We start from the raw sequence: 16,052 nt of genomic DNA, 5'->3' as shown, positions 1-16,052 counted from the left end.
TTAACATAGAGCCAGCCCACCCCACCAAGCAATGGCAGAATACCTTGACTATAGCCAGCCCACCCAACTAGGCAGAGCACTTTGACCTCCAGCCAACCCAAGAACATACACAGTGGGAGAGGGGCATTGTGCAAAAAGTAGGGAAATAGATGTTGGGAAGCCTAACCCAAGCTAATCCTCTAAAGAAGTGTATGGTCCACAGCCACCATATTGGATAAAACGGGAAGCAAGTGCTTTGGGCAGTGACTGCAGAAGAGGAGAAGCAGTCCCTGACATTTCTGCCAATTCACCTGTTAAAAGTCCTGTGTCTCTTCAATGGGTCTTTGTCGTCTCTAGGAAAACTCAATTTCCCAGAAATGATGGATAAAACAATACAAAAAAAATTTTAAGCAAACTTTGGGCATCTTAAATTTGGCTATCTTTAAAGTGAAAAAAAAAAAAAAATCCAGAATCATCCCTTTTCCCTCTCATTACCTTTAATTTCCTTGCCATCATCTTTTAAAAACCAAGTTTAATCCATTAAAAAGTCAATGAAAATGAATGAGTCTTTACTGGACATGTCACACAATGTCCCTTTATGCAGAAATTGCCCTAAAAACTGCCCAAGAATTTAACTCCAAAATTGGGATGTCTCTGAAAGTTTAAGAAAGCACTGGTTTGTCGAAAAGAAAGGTAAAAGGAGAGGAAACAAGTTCAAAGGTATTTCAAAAGGAACAGACTTCAAATGAGAAGTTTCCAAATGACGCCTTTGGAAAAGACATTTGTGCAGAACAGTCAGCGGGAGGTGCTAGTCCTGGACACTGCTGTGTGGAGGTGAGACCTGTGAGTGATTGAGGAGAGAGGGTACCAGTGTGCATATCTGGATCCAACAAGGACAGGGGACTATGTATTTTATTGGTAGTGGTTGCTTTTAATTTTTGTAATGCTTTGAAATGACCAAAAATGAGATGCTTTTGCTCATCACGAAATGCCCAAACTTTGCAGGGCAGGTGTTCTCAAAGCAACATTCCCGAAGTGAATGGACAGGGCACCCCTCCAGCTGCCCTTCCGTGTCCTGCTGACTGTTCTGCACAAATATCTTTTCCTACAGTGCCCGCCCCACTCAGAAATCCAGCAAGGCTGGGACTCAGCAAGTGGCCTAGAGCTTGGAGATAAGAGACTGCAAGAATAAATCTTGTGTAAAAAGAACTTTTGGTATACTGGTCCCTAGAAAAACACAGTTCTGGATAACATTCTATTTTTTAAAAATGAATTTTTCTGTGGTCACTTAAGAGACACCTATTTGAGCCTTTAGCATTGTGTACATTTGTGTATTCAGGTCTCTTGGAAACCCTGCACAAAAGAAACTCAAACACCTTAGTGAAATTCAGTCTTTTTCAAATATGTTGAACAATATACCCTTTGTTCCAAGGAATATACTTTTTTGTAATTGCTTTTTTTCTTTTTTTTTTAAGTTTAAATTCTGGGATACTGTACATGGGTAGGATGTACAGGTTTGTTACCCAGGTAAAAATGTGCCATGGTGGTTTTCTGCATCGATCAACATATCACCTAGGCATCAAGACTAGCATGCATTAGCTATTTTTCCTGATGCTCTCCCTCTCCCCATGACCCCACCCCCCAACAACAAGCTCCAGTGTGTGTTGTTCCTTTCCCTAGGTCCATGTGTTCTCGTGGTTTAACTCCCACTTATAAGTGAGAACACGTAGTGTTTGGTTTTCTGTTCCTGCATTAGATTGCCAAGGATAATGGCTTCCAGCTCCATCCATGTCTCTGCAAAGGACATAATCTTGTTCATTTTTATGGCTGCATAGTAGTCCATGTTGTATATGTACCACATTTCCTTTATCCAGTCTATCATTGATGAGAACTTGGGTTGACTCCATGCCTTTGCTATTGTAAATAGTGCTGCAATGCATGTATGTGTGCATGCATCTTTATAATTAATATTCCTTTGTGTCTATATCCACTAATAGGATTGCTGGGTCAAATGTTATTTCTGGTCCTAGGTCTTTGAGGAATCACCACACTATCTTCCACAATGTTTGAACTAATTTACATTCCCACCAACAGTGTAAAAGCGTTACTGTTCCTATTTTTCCATAGCCTCACCAGCATCTCTTGTTTCTTGACTTTTTAATAGTAACCATTCTGACTGGCATGAGATGGTATCTCATAGTGAGTTTGATTTGCATTTCTCTATTGATCAGTGATGTTGAGCTTTTTTTCATATGTTTGTTGGCCACATGTATGTCCTCCTTTGAGAAATGTCTGTTCATATCCTTTGCCCACTGTTTAATGGGGTTGTTTGTTTTTTCTTATAAGTTTGTTTAAGTTCCTTGTAGATTTTGGATATTAAACCTTTGTCAGATGGATAGATTGCAAAAATTTTCTACCATTCTGTAGGTTGTCTGTTCACTATGCTGATAGTTTATTTTGCTGTGCAGAAGCTCTTTAGTTTAATTAGATCCCATTTGTCAAATTTTGCTTCCATTACAATTGCTTTTGAGGTTTATGTCATGAAATCTTTGCCCGTGCCTATGTCCTGAATGGCATTGCCTAGATTTTCTTCTAGAGTTTTTATAGTTTTGGGTTTTACATTTAAGTCTTTAATCCATCTTGAGTTAATTTTTGTATAAGGTGTAAGGAAGGGGTCCAGTTTCAATTTTCTGCATATGGCTGGCCAGTTTTCCCAGCACGACTTATTAAATAGGGAATCCTTTCCCCATTGCTTGTTTTTGTCACATTTGTCACAGATCAAATGATTGTAGATGTGTGGTCTTATTTCCGAGTTCTCCATTCTGTTCCATTGGTCTCTGTGTCTGTTTTTGTACTGGTACCATGCTATTTTAGTTACTGTAGATTTGTAGTATAATAGGAAGTCAGGTGGCATGATGCTTCCAGCTTAGTTCTTTTTGCTTAGGATTGTCTTGGCTGTTCAGGCTCCTATTTGATTCCATATGTATTTTAATGTAGTTTTTTTTTTCTAATTCTGTGAAGAATGTCAATGGTAGTTTAAAGGGAATAGCATTGAATCTATAAATTACTTTGGGCAGTACAGTCACTTTCACAACATTGATTCTTTCTGTCTATAAGCATGGAATGTTTTTCCTTTTGTTTGTGTCCTTTCTGATATCCTCGAGCAATGGTTTGTAGTTCTCCTCGAAGAGGTCCTTTGCTTTCCTTGTTAACTGTATTCTTAGGCATTTTGTGCTTTTTGTAGCAATTGTGAATGGGAAGCTATTAACGATTTGACTCTCTACTAGTCTATTGTTGGTGTATAGGAATGCTTGTAATTTTTGCATATTGATTTTATATCCTGATACTTTGCTGAAGTTGCTTATCAGTTTAACAAACTTTTGGGCTGAGACAATGGGGTTTTCTAAATATAGGATCATGTCACCTGCAAACAGACAGTTGACTTCCTCTCTTCCTATTTGAATAGCCTTTATTTCTTTCTGTTGCCTGATGCCTTGGCCAGAACTTCCAATCCTATGTTGAATAGGAGTAGTGAGAGAGGGTATTCTTATCTTGTGCCAGTTTTCAAGGGGAATGCTTCCATCTTCTGCCCATTCAGTATGATATTGGCTGTGGGTTTGTTATAAATGGCTCTTATTATTTGGAGAGATGTTCTTTCAATACCTAGTTTATTGAGAATTTTTAACATGAAGGGATGTTGAAGTTTATCGAAGGCCTTTTCTGCACCTATTGAGATAATCATGTGGTTTTTGTCTTTAGTTCTGTTTATGTGATGAATTATGTTTATTGATTTGTATATTTTGAACCAGCCTTGCTTCCTGGGGCTGAAGCCAGCTTGATTGTGGTGGATAAGCTTTTTAATGTGTTGCTGGATTTGGTTTGCCAATGTTTTATTGAAGATTTTTGCATTGATGTTCATCAGGGATTTTGGCCTGAATTTTTATTTTTTTGTTGTATCTTTGCCAGATTTTGGTATCAGGACTATGCTGGTCTGATAAACTCATAAAATGAGTTAGGGAGGAGTCCCTCCTTTCCAATTGTTTAGAATAGTTTCAGAAGAAATGGTACCAGCACCTCATTGAACCTCTGGTATAATTCAGCCATAAATCCATCTGGTCCTGGGCTTTTACTGGTTGATAGGCTATTTATTACTGCTTCAGTTTCAGAACTTGTTATTGGTCTATTCAGGAATTCAACTTCTTCTTGGTTTAGTGTTGGGAGGGTATATATATCTAGGAATTTTTCCATTTCCTCTAGATTTTCTAGTTTATTTGCATAGAGGTGTTTATAGTATTCTCTGATGTTTGTTTGTTTTCTGTGGGGTCAGTGGTGATATCCCCTTTATCATTTTCTATTGTGTCTATGTGAATCTTCTCTCTTTTCTTCTTTATTAGTCTGGCTAATGGCCTATCTACTTTATTATTTTTTTCAAACAAACAAAAAAGCAACTCCTAGATTAGCTGGTTTTTTGAAGGGTTTTTCATGTTTCTGTTTCCTACAGCTCCACTCTGATTTTGGTTATTTCTTGTCTTCTGCTAGCTTTGGATTTGTTTGCTCTTGGTTCTCTAGCACTTTTAGTTGTGATGTTAGAATGTTGATTTGAGACCTTACTACCTTTTGGATGTGGGCATTTGGTGCTATAAATTTGCTTTTTAACACGGCTTTAGCTGTGTCCCAGAGATTCTGGTATGTTGTCTCTTTGTTCTCATTGGTTTCAAAGAACTTCTTGCTTTAAGCCTTAATTTCATTATTTATCTGGGAATCACTCAGGAGCAGGTTGTTCAATTTCCATGTAATTGTGTGGTTTTGAGTGAAGTTCTTAATCTTGAGTTCTAATTTGACTGTGCTATGATCTGAGAGACTGTTTATTATGATTTCAGTTTTTTGCATTTGCTGAGGAGTGTTTTACTTCCAATTATGTGATCAATTTTAGAGTAAGTGACATATAGTGCCAAGAAGAATGTATATTCTATTGTTTTTTGGTGGAGAGTTCTGTAGAAATCTGTCAGTTCCACTTGATCCAGAGCTCAGTTCAAGTCCTGAACATCTTTGTTAATTTTCTGTCTAAACGATCTGGCTAATATTGACAATGGGATGTTAAAATCTCCCACAATTATTGTGTGGGAGTACAAGTCTTTTTTAGGTCTTCAAAAACATGTTTTATGACTCTGGGTGCTCCTGTATTGGGTCCATATATATTTAGGAGAGTTAGCTCTTCTTGTTGAATTAAGCCCTTTACAATTAAGTAATGCCCTTCTTTATCTTTTTTGATCTTTGTTGTTTTAAAGCCTGTTTTGTCAGAAACTAGGATTGCGGGCTGGGCGTGGTGGCTCATGCCTGTAATCCCAGCACTTTGGGAGGCCAAGGCGGGTGGATCACGAGGTCAAGAGATTGAGACCATCCTGGTCAACATGGTGAAACCCCGTCTCTACTGAAAATATAGAAATTAGCTGGGCATGGTGGTGCGTGCCTGTAACCCCAGCTACTCAGGAGGCTGAGGCAGGAGAATTGCCTGAACCCAGAAGGTGGAGGTTGTGGTGAGCCGAGATCGTGCCATTGCACTCCAGCCTGGGTAACAAGAGCGAAACTCCATCTCAAAAAAAAAAAAAAAAAAAAAAAGAAACTAGGATTGCAACCTCCGCTTTTTTCTGCTTTCAATTTGCGTGGTAAAATTTTCCCCATCCTTTTATTTTGGGCCTATGGATATCTATGTGTATTCAAGAGATGACTCTTGAATACAGCACACTGATGGGTCTCAATTCTTTATCCAGCTTGCCATTCTGTGTCTTTCAATTGTGCCATTTAGCCCATTTTTACATTTAAGGTTAATATTGTTATGTGTGGATTTGATTCTATCATCATGATGCTAGCTGGTTATTTTGCACACTTGTGATGTAGTTTCTTCATAGGGTCATTGGTCTGTGTGCTTCCGTGTGTTTTTGTAGTGGCTGGTAACAGTCCTTCTTTTCCATATTTAGTGCTTTTTTTCAGGAGCTCTTGCAAGGCAGGCCTGGTGGTGATGAATTCTCTCAGCATTTACTTGTCTGAAAAGAATTTTATTTCTCCTTCACTTATGAAACTAAGTTTGGCCTGATATGAAATTTGGGGTTGGAAATTATTTTCTTTAAGAATGTTGAATATTGGCCCCCAATCTCTTCTGGCTTGAAGCATTTCTGCTAAGAGGTCTGCTGTTAGTCTGATGGGCTTCTTTTTGTAGGCAATCTGACCTTTCTTTCTGGCTGCCCTTAACATTTTTTCCTTCATTTTGACCTTAGAGAATCGGATGATTATGGGGTTGATCTTCTCTTGGAGTATCTGGATTTCCTGAATTTAAATGTTGACCTGTCTTGCTAGGTTGGGGAAGTTCTCCTGGGTGATACCTTGAAGTATGTTTCCCAACTTGGTTCTGTTTTCCCTGTCTGTTTCAGGTACCCCAATCTGCTGCAGATTTGGTCTTTTTACATAATCTGATAGTTCTCAGAGGTTTTGTTCATTCTCGTTTCATCTTTTTTTTTTTTTCTTTAATCTTGTCTTCCCATCTTATTTAAGCAAGATAGTCTTCGAGATCTGAAATTCTTTCCTCCACTTGGTCTATTTGGCTATTGATACCTGTAGTTGCATTGTGAAGTTCTTGTGCTGTGTTTTTTAGCTCCATCACATCATTTATGTTCCTCTCTAAACTGGTAATTCTGGTTAACACCTCCTGTAGCGTTTTATCGTGGTTCTTGGCTTTTTTGCATTGGGTTAGAACATGCTCCTTTAGCTCAGCAAAGTTATTACCTGCCTTCTGAAGCCTACTTCTGTCAATTCATCCATCTCAGCCTCAGCCCGGTTCTGTGTCCTTACTGGAGAGGTGCTGCAATCATTTGGAGAAGAGGCACTCTGGTTTTTCAAGTTTTCCGCATGTTTTCATTGATCCTTTCTCATCTTCATGACTTTATTTTTGATCTTTGAGGCTTCTGACCTTTGGATGGGGCTTTGTGTGAGGACTTTTTGTTGATGCTGTTGTTGTTGTTGCTTTCTGTCTGTTTTTCTTTTTAACAGTCAGGCCCCTCATCTTTAGGGTTGCTGCAGTTTTCTGGGGTCCACTCCACACCCTGTTTGCCTGAGTGTCTCCCACACCGGGAGCTGTCACCAGTGGAGGCTCAGAACAACAAAGGTGGTTGCCTGCTTCTTCTTCTGGGATCTCCATCCCAGCGGGGCACCTACCTGATTCCAGCCAGAATGCTCCTGTGTAAGGTGCCTGGTGACCTCTGTTGGAGGGTCTCACCCAGTCAGGAGGCTCGGGGCCAGGGACCCCCTTAATGAAGCAGTCTGGCTGCCCCTTGGCGGAGGTGGTGTGCTGCACTGGGGGGAGTCCCACTTGTCTGGACTACCTGGATTCCTCAGAGCCGGCAGGGGGATAGACTAAGTTTGCTGATGAACGGAGACCATGCGGTCCCTCCCTAGGGGCTCCGTCACAATCCTAGGGAGATCAAAGTTCTGTCCATAAACCCCTGGCCAGAGTTGCTGAAATTCCCACAGGGAGGTTCTGTTGGGAGAGGAGGGATGGAGATCAGCCTAAAGAGTCAGTCAGGCCATGGTCTGCCACAGCCACTGTGCTGTGCTGTGGGGAATTCCTCCTGGGGCCAAACCACCCAGTCTCCATGGGACCAGCAGAGGAAAATGGCAGCCTGGAGCTGCAGTGATGGTGGCCGTCCTCACCCTGGGAACTCAGAAGTCTCAGGCAGTCTCTAGCCAAGTGGCCTCTGAGAACCTGCACAGCTCTGTGCTTGGGACCCAAGGCCCAGGTGGCATGAGCTCATGAGGGGATCTTCTGATCTGTGGATTGCACATATCAGTGGAAAAAGTGTGGTTTCTTGGGTGAGGTAGCACAATCCCTCTCCACCTCCCTTGGCTGGGAGTGGGAGCTCCCCTTACCCCATGTGGATCCCAGGTAGGCTGTCACTCCACCCTGCTTTTTCTCACTCTCTGTGGGTTACACTAACCACCTATGCCATCCCAGTGAGAACCTGGATACCTCAGATGCCGGTGCAGGATATTCACCTGCTGTTTTTGTTCTGCTCAGTGGGAGCCTCCAGCTGTAGCTCTCTTTCTAGTTGGCCATCTTGGCCCCAGGAATGTTCTTTTTCTAGATTTTGAGTTATCAGCTGGGGCCCTACCTAAAACAAACAAACAAACAAACAAAACATAGTGCTAATACCTATAGCAGAAGACTTTCTAAAACAGATTTTCCTACTTTAATTTGCCATTTTCTTCAGGCCAGAACAGAAAAGCTGAGACTTCAGCACTTTGAGGAAGGAAATAGGTCTCTAGAGTGTTACAGAGACCTGGGCGACAAAGGCCTCAGTGAGTGCACGTGGTTTCGATAGGCCGATGTCATGTGGCACAACAATGGCCCCTGAACCTATCCTGCACTGGTTTGTAGCCGTATCATCAAACAACACATTTACCAGGACTCTTTAGGTTAAAATCCAGCTCCACGTGGATTAGAAAAGGAAGAGGGGGATTAATTGGCTGCAGGCATGGCAGATCCAGGGGCTCCAGATGGCATGAGGACTCACCCTGTTCCATTTCTCACTCACTATGTTGGTTTCATTTTCTAAGATGCGTTATACTCAGCAGGCTCTCTCCATGTAAGGCAAAAGGTGACCTCCAGCAGCTACAGGCATTCAGCCTCCCAGCTCAGCACCCTCACCAGAGGAAGCACAGGTCTAGCAAACAATTAGAGGATGGCTTCATTGAATACATTAGGTTGACCGCACAATTGACCATCTCTGCACTCATTCCCATGATTGGATGTGAAAACTATTCTTAGAACTGGCCTGTGGGTCTGCTCCATCCTTACCACATGGTCTGAGAGTGGGAAAGAGGTGAGGTCCCCAAGCAAAATGATGGCAGCACATCTGGAAGAAGGGGAATGGTTGTGGGCAGGGAAGAGGTGCCTTTCACCTTAAGGCTGAGAAATGGAAAATTAATCGGTGGTTCAGGTGGTCCAAGTGAGGCTCAAGAGGAAATTCTCCCTACTGCCTATTCAATTGGAATTCCCCTGAGGTTGGTGCTCAATGAAATTTTGCTAAAGGTGTTAAATGAAAGAATGATTCAAGAAAGCAGGGGACAGTAAATCATCTGTAAGGCAAAACTGCAAACCACTGGAAATAGGCACAGTGGCTGACTGCCTTCCACCTGATTGGTTTGAAAATCAAATGATTTGACACATGGGCTCCTCGGAGAGATGAGTTGCCACAGCGTTTGGGCAGAGTTAGGCAAGGTTCCCACAAGACCTGCTGCCATCCAACACTGAAGACTGATCCTGCCTTACCACCCTGTCCTGAAGGCTGCTGGCACTACTGGGCAGACGAAGGGCTCCTGTGTTACAGGCGGTTCCCCCACGGGCCCCTGGGTTGCCCTGACAAAGGAAAGAATGGCACCATTCTCAGAAGCTGCCTGCCAACGCTCACAGTTGTTCTGGGCAGATAACTCCGTCCTGACCAGCCTGACTTGCCCTAGAGCCTCTCCAAAGCCAGGGCTGTGGCTGCAGGAGCAGGGGATACGGCTGCTCTGCACACCCTGAGGGCATTGTTCTTAAGCGATCTGTGGACAAGCAGATTTGGTCCTTTAAACTCTGCCTTACGTGTGGGTTGCTGTTTCCTGTCCATAGCCCGTCTCCACCCTGTGGTTCCAAGTAAGTGACTCTGCAGACCTAAAGCCCCACTGGGAGAAGTGCATTTTCCAGCTTTCCTCTTCCAGCCTGTTACTGTCTTAAATAATAACACTAGGTGCAGCCCCAGATGGACGGTGTGCAGGCGCCAGGTCACTAAAAAGTGGGTCCTAAACCATGGCTTTCTTTATCCCAGCTGTGTTTCTTTGGGAGAGAGCCTCACGTTTTTGTTCCAAACCTTTTTTTGTTTTTTGATGAACTTTTAATTTCAGAATAGTTTAGATTTATAGAAAATCTGTCAATACACTACAGAAAGCTCAACTTCCCCCGTTATTGACAAGCTCCATCAGTATCACATATTTGTAACAATTAATAGATCAATATTGATGCATTCTCATAACTAAGGTTCAAACCTCATGCAGAGTTCCTTATTTTTTCCTCTATAACATCCCTTTCCTCTTCCAGGTACCCACCAGGACCCCACATTACAGCTAGTCATCATGTCTCCTTGAAAACTCTGGGCTGTGGCAGTTTTCTGACTGTCCTTGTTTCTGATAGCCTTGACAGTTTTGAGGAGGACTGGTCAGGGCTTTTGTAGAATATCCCTCAACTGGGATTCATCCAATGTCTTTCTCATCGTTAGACGGGGAACACGGGAAGACCTGTGTTTTTGAGTTCTGTTTCGTTTTCTGATGGCTGACATGTGGTGAGCATCTGCTGCGAGCCAGCACACTGCCCCTGGATTACCCCATTTAATCATCACAAAACAAACACCATGTAGATATCGTGATTAAGCCCATTTTACACATGTGAAAAACGAAGGACAGCAAGGACCACCACCTTCACTAAGGCCCAGCAGCTGGGAAGATGGGTGGCCGGTGGCATTCCTCGGAGTCTAGAGAGAACTGGAGATCACGGGTGCTAAGTTCTCCTAGCATGCGGGCTAGAATGGAATCTTGATCATAACAAACTTGCCATCTATTTGTGGCAGGTCTACGAGCTCTAGTTTTAAATATTGTCAACCCCTATTGGCTTGAGCAGGGTGTTTGACTTGAGGCCTGGCGACCTCTCACCACAGAAGGCCCTCCAAGGCTGGGGAGCCTGGAGCTCTGTGAGCAAGACGGTGTAGATGCGGCAAGCCTGTACAGGGACGGCCTGCTGAGTTCCACCGCAGTAAGAAAAGAATTTGCAGGAGGGCTGGAAGGACAGAGGAGTTCGGAATTTAAGTGGGAGGGGGGTTCTCCTGTGGGCAGAAGGTGGCAGGGGAGGGGAAGAAAGGCAGCCTTGGGCTGTTTCATACAAAGGGTGAGTGAGCCCCACCAGTCTGCTGCGGATATTCAGCTACTGCCCCTGTCCCTTGCTCACTCATCTGCTGGTGGCTTTGTCATGCCGTGGGGGTCCCACAAATTACATTTCTCCTTCGGGTCCTGACGACAGGTAGAGGGCTGCGAGGCTCCTTTCTGTTTGGGTGCCCCCAACTGTGGGCTTCAAGGTTACTTCTTCCAACATCCCAAAGCCAGCCTCAGGGGAGGCTCCCGTACCCGCTGGGCAGTGCCCCCTGCTCTGTCCTCCCAGCTTCTAGGTTCTGATGGTGAACGAGGAACGTTCGCTAGTTTAGTGTTGCCCTCAATTCAGTCAATTTTTTTTTTTTTTTTTTGAGACAGAGTCCCACTCTGTCACCTAGCCTGGAGTGCAGTGGTGTGATCATGGCTCACTGCAGCCTTTACCTCCCAGGTTCAAGTACCTCTGTCTCCCCAGTAGCTGGGACTACACACAGCCTCACACCACCATGCCTGGCTAATTTTCATACTTTTTCTAGAGGTGGGATTTCACCATGTCACCCAGGCTAATCTGGAACTCCTGGGCTCAAGTGATCCTCCCGCCTCGGCCTCCCAAAATGCTGGGATTACAGGCATGAGCCATCATGCCCGGCCAATGCAGCCACTTGTGAACTGCCCTATGGATGGTTTCCAAATCCGGCACGGCAAGTCAATTCTTTCTTTTAAATACAAACATTTTAAAATTTAAATGTATATATTTTAAAAGGACACTTTGTATTTTTATTATTGGTGGAAAAGCAATGTTACTTGTCTTAATTTTTTTAAATGCATGGCAAAGAAACAAGCATCTAAAATCTTTCTCCCACCATCCACGGTGGGGTAACAGCCCTTGCAGAACCCTGGGGCATTCATGCAAATGGACTTACGGATACAAGTGCTTTTGTAATTACTCTGAGGACTTTTACAAAGGTGGCCCAGACCCTGAGCCACAGTAAACCAGGCTTTCAAGCTCTCCTCCCCCACCTCCTTTCCACCCACGATGACCACTCAAACACAGGGCTTGGAATCCTTTGAAATGCCTGATAGAGCTGGCTCTGTCCCTAATGGGTACGGCTGGTGTGAGGAGCTGGGGACACCAGGGAGAACACAGAACTGAACTCGAATTACTCACATCACACATTAGCTGAAAACCCCAGAAGTTTAACAGGGCGTTATTTATTGTAATTTATGGAAATATATTAGAGAATTTCGCAATGTAACTGAAAAGGTCTAAATTATATTCAAAGGAGAATATTTAATGACATGTTAGAAGGTACTATATTTGAGAGCTATTTGTTAAAGTGCTCCCAATTTTGACAAACATTTGTAGAAGTGTGTCTTTTTTTTTTTAATCTTGAGGGAACAGAAGTAATAATAAGGGTAAAAACTTCGAGTAGTATTCACAAATGACATTGGGAAAAATAAGAATTCAGCATCTGACATATTTTCTCTCACTTACATAATAAATCAGACATCACTGGCTTATGTACGTAATTATCAGGACTCATTTTTATAAAACCAATAAAGAATGTTAAATCAAGAATTTGTGTTAGAATATTAAGTTAAACAGATGGTAAAGACTTACTAGTGCTGATTCATCTAATAAAAAAAATCTCAGGATAAATTCATCTAATTTCATAAAATCAAAGCAAATAGACTAAGTGTGTTACCACTTTCCTTTGAGAATATATATATGTGTGTATGAATATATGTGTGTGTACATTGCATTAAGTACATTTACAATGCTGTGAAATCATAACCACCAGCGACTTCCAGAACTTTATCATCCTAAACAGAGGTTCTGTACCCACTAAGCAATAACGCCCATCTTCTCCCTCTCTCCAGCCACTGATAATCTCTGTCCTTGTTTCTGTCTCTGTGAATTTGCCAATTGTAGTTACCTTACATAAGTGGAATCATGCAATATTTGTCTTTTTGTGTCTGTCTTATTCCACTTATAATATCTGCAAGGTTTATGTGTGTTGCAGCATGTACCTGCATTTCACTCCTTTTTAGAGCTGAATCGTATTCCGTTGCAGGGCTGTGTCCTATTTTGTTTGTTCATCTATTGCAGGACATTTGGGTTGTTTCTATCTTTTGTTTACTGTGAATAATGCAGCCATGAATATTGGTATACAGGAGCCTGTTTGAGTCCCTGCTTTTAATTTTCATGGCTGTATCCCTAGGAATGGAGTTGATTATTTTATGTTTAACTTTTTGAGGAATGTTTTTGTCATACTTTTATGCTAGATGAATCATTTCAAAATTGAATTTATCTGTACAGTTATGAGGCACAGTCCTTTTTAAATTTTATTTTAAAATCCAGAAGGATTTGATCACCCACTAATATCGACTGAGCCCCTCCTGATTGCTAGGCTGGATTCTAGATGGGGGCGCCTACACAGAACAGAACGCGGCCCTTGTTCTCATGGAACTTACATTCTAATGTGGGAGACAGAAAGCAAGCATGTGCGTCTATGATGTCAGAGAGTAAGAAAGTCCTAAGAGGACACACAAAACAGGAGAGGGCGATGGAGAGGCCCCCTGAGCTCCTGTCATCCCTGGGTGGCTGCGGAGGGCTCTGGCAGGGAGGCATTTGAGCAGAAAACTCACAGAGTGAGGAAGCCATGGGGGCAGGGGAAGCTGGAAGGAAAATGTTTCTAGCTGGAGGCAAAGCAAGTGCAAAGGTTGGTAGAATCCTAGAGCAGTGGGAAGCCCTGTGGCTGCAGCCCTGTCAGGGAGGGCGATTGGGAGGGGATGCTGGCTGGATCACAGAGGGGCTCCTCAGCTGTATCAGTCACTTCTCACGTTGATATAAAGAAACACCTGAGGCCAGGCAAGGTGGCTCATGCCTGTAATCCTAGCACTTTGGAAGGTTGAGGCAGAAGGATCACCTGAGGTCAGGAGTTTGAGAGCAGCCTGGCCAACATGGCGACACCCCATCTCTACTAAAAATAGGAAAATTAACTGGGCATGGTGGTGCATGCCTGTGATCCCAGCTATTGGGGAGGCTGAGGCAGGAGAATCACTTTAACCTGGGAAATGGAGGTTGCGTAAGCTGAGATGGCACCACTGCACTCCAGCCTGGGTGACAGAGGGAGATCTCGTCTCAAAAAATAAAAAGAAAGAAATACCCGAGACTGGATGATTTATAACCAAAGAGGTTTCCTTGCCCAAGGCTCCGCAGGCTGTAGAGGAAGCATGGCAGCATCTGTTTCTGGGGAGGCCTCAGAGTTTCCAATCACTGCTGAAGGCAAAGTGGGAGCAGGGCCAAGGGGGCTGGGGAGGTGCTGCATGCTTTTAAACAACCAGATCTCAAGGGAATTCACTATCAGACCAGCACCAAGGGGGAAATTCACCCCATGATCCAATCACTTCCCACTAGGCCCCAGCTAGGGATTACAGTCAGACATGAAATTTGGGTGGGGACAGAGCTCCAAACCATATCATCAGCTATGTGATAACTTTGAGCTTCTGGTTGAGGGTCCTGGCAGGCCCTTGCCAGGTTTTGTGCTGGGAGTGAGAGGATCTGGTTCCTGCTTTGAAAGGATCCCTCTGCCTGTTGGCGAAAATGGCTGTGGAGGGCCGAGAGTGGAACAGGGAGGCCTGCTTGCTCTCTGTGTGGGGCAGCACCCATGAGAAGGCATTTCTTCCAGGCTTAGGGAGCCGGTGCATGAAGGGCACGCTGAAGCTGGCATTTCGATCTGACATTGAGGTTGCTTTCCAGGAAATTGCACTCTTTCACTGCCCACATTAGAAGGGCTATGTGGGCTGTGCACCTTGCATTTTCAATTTCTCATCAAGCTCATTGCCCGGTGTACTCCTGTGATTACACACAGATGAGCAGATGAGGAGCAAATGGCACCCACATCTTTGCCAGCGTCTCAGCAGCTGAGTCCTCCCCATGCACAAAAGATGCTAAAGAGGACATCTAGGTCAAGATGCTCCTCTCTAAGCTAGGACCCAGGAAAAATAGCCTGTAAAAGTCAGTGAATTCCTTCTTCCTGTGAGCTTCTCTCGTCTTGTTTGAAGAACACTGAATGTGAAAGGAGGATCAGAGAAGGAATCTGAAAGCCTCCTCATGCGGAGCTCTGTGGGGTGGCACCCAAACCCAAGCTGTAACCTTAACGCGAAGGACACCTTGGCTTGTAATAACAAAAACTCAACCAAAAAATTAGATTTGTAATTACTTTGTTTATCTAGTTTTACAAACTTAGGAGTTAGATGTTCTTTATTAAAATTTATTAGTGGAGGAGAAGAGAATGGAAGAGGAAAATAGCAATTGGTCTGTTTTGAGTATGTGTTTCTCTTGATTACTGAAGAGGTATTTTAAAATTTAATATAAAATGTTGGTGATCTGACATTAAACATTTGAATTTACTTAGAGTAATTTATTTCCCCAAATTCAGTAATGCCAAGAAGCACAATGAAGCTGATTAACTCATGGAATGGGCCATCTGTGCTGTTTAATCTATTTTGGGGATGCTGACCTGTGACACTACACTTTGGAGTCAGTATTGATGACTTCCTACATTTCTTGGCCTTCCCAACACTGGGGAAGTCATATAACCATAGAAATGGTATTTATTTTTCTTACATGTTAAGTCTCACCCAAAATCATATGGGAAGAGCAAAATGATGTTGCAAAATGTAATCCAAACAAGAGAAAGTGACAACAGTGGACCAGGAGGTATTGAAAGTTAAAATGCAAATAAAAGCAGCCTCTCAGAGAAGCAAGCCAGGGCAAACACAGGCACTGGAGCTGCGAGGGCGGAAAGGAGCTGGGAGCTGACGGCCTGGCAGGCGGGCGGGTGGAGGTGGCCTTCAGGGGCTTTGCCGGGCAGGTTAACTGAGGGTCTTCCTTCGGGGAGGAGGCTCTTTCCGTCTCTCTACAGTGTCAAGGACGAGTGATATTTGCCTGAGGCCAAAGTGGGTAGTGAGGGCTCCAGGTCACAAAGCCAGTGAGTCGGTGACCACCATACAGGATGGCTCCCACACCCAGAAAATAAGCTCTGTCACCCAGCAGCAGCTGGCCCTGCCCCTCCCCACAATCTCAGAAGGCAGGCATCAGTAAATGGACCAGGCAGGAAACC

Source organism: Sapajus apella, unplaced genomic scaffold, assembly GCF_009761245.1.
Source record: "Sapajus apella isolate SASKATOON/1434 unplaced genomic scaffold, GSC_monkey_1.0 scaffold96, whole genome shotgun sequence".
Lineage (NCBI taxonomy): Eukaryota > Metazoa > Chordata > Mammalia > Primates > Cebidae > Sapajus > Sapajus apella.
The sequence above is the reverse complement of the archived record's forward strand: the minus strand, read 5'-3'. Positions refer to the sequence as shown.